This window comes from Diplotaxodon limnothrissa, linkage group LG16 (assembly GCF_057381915.1).
Source record: "Diplotaxodon limnothrissa isolate DT_005_m linkage group LG16, D_limnothrissa_male_GT1.1, whole genome shotgun sequence".
NCBI lineage: Eukaryota > Metazoa > Chordata > Actinopteri > Cichliformes > Cichlidae > Diplotaxodon > Diplotaxodon limnothrissa.
This window is the reverse complement of record NC_140611.1, coordinates 26,098,715-26,099,937: the sequence shown is the minus strand read 5'-3', so window position 1 is coordinate 26,099,937 and position 1,223 is coordinate 26,098,715. Positions and strand designations below refer to the sequence as shown.

At 39.2% G+C, this 1,223-nt stretch overlaps 1 non-coding gene across 1 annotated transcript; it reads left to right on the top strand.

The window, feature by feature from the left end:
- The first annotated feature begins 501 nt into the window (after window positions 1-501).
- Window positions 502-692, top strand: LOC146616319 (U2 spliceosomal RNA). Its single transcript, XR_014906978.1, has one exon. It is a non-coding gene; the product is annotated as a U2 spliceosomal RNA (small nuclear RNA).
- Window positions 693-1,223: the final 531 nt, after the last annotated feature.

Genomic DNA, 1,223 nt, shown 5'->3' with positions numbered 1-1,223 from the left:
TGAGCCAGGACCGTGTCATTTAATTCAGCTCCTGAGTCTTGCTAGACCAGTTTCTGAGTGTGGTGCAGTTTACCCTCCTCTTCACTAGGGGGCTCTACAAGACGTATATTTATTATGAGTCGATCTGTAAAACACCTTATTCATCCCAGGTTTCACTCCGCTTCATTGAGTAAAGTCTAAAGACTTTATAAATGGATAAATAAATTGCGTGTATTTATAATTAGCGTGTATGTAGTGAAAGTATTTGTGATATTTGTGTTGGTCTTTCTATTGGATCAAAGCGTGTCACGTGTCCAGGAAGCCGCAATAACGTTTGCGTTATAAATGCTCGCAAGTTAAATTTACCGCAACACAAACCCAGCGATATAAGATGTGTGAGGGAACATGGTTGCTCTTGTTTGTGTGATAATTCAGTACAAAATATCAGCAGTTCAGCTTCCAAACCATGAGTCAGAGAGACGGCGCTGGGAACCAGGCCGTTTCCTCCGAGCTGAATGCGACATCGCTTCTCGGCCTTTTGGCTAAGATCAAGTGTAGTATCTGTTCTTATCAGTTTAATATCTGATACGTCCCCTACCCGGGGACCATATATTAAATTGATTTTTGGAACAGGGAGATGGAATAGGGGCTTGCTCCGTCCACTCCACGCATCGACTTGGTATTGCAGTACTTCCAAGAACGGTGCACCCACCCCTTATTATGTTTAAAGTTAATATGATGGCTACGACTGCGTTTTCAGGATACTTAGTTCAAAGCTGAAATTAATTTTGGATTATTTGCAGTGAATAAATAATGTACCCTTTTTGATCCCATTGTGTGGAAAATTTTCAAAACAAAACAGTGTATGCACAACTGATGTCAGTAAATTTTGAAAGTCTGGTTTATTTTGATGTGAGAAACGTGGAGAAAGAACACTTTTTTCCACTTATGAGTGTGATTGTTCTAAGAAAACCAAATTATGGCACAGAAAAATGGCCAAAGCGTGAACTTTACTGTAGAAATAACAAAAAAAATAAATTTTAAATTACAGTTACATTATTTGAAAAAGTTCTAATGAAAATACAACCGTGTGTTCACAGCTCTGAGTTAAAGCCGGCACTTGCCTCTGTTTTCCAGTAGAGACCGACAGCTCTCCTAACTGAAGTGTAAACAGCGCATTCTGTTCTTCATCCACAGAGGACTCATACTGAAATAGGTTAATAGGTTTAACTCTTCTTTTTGCC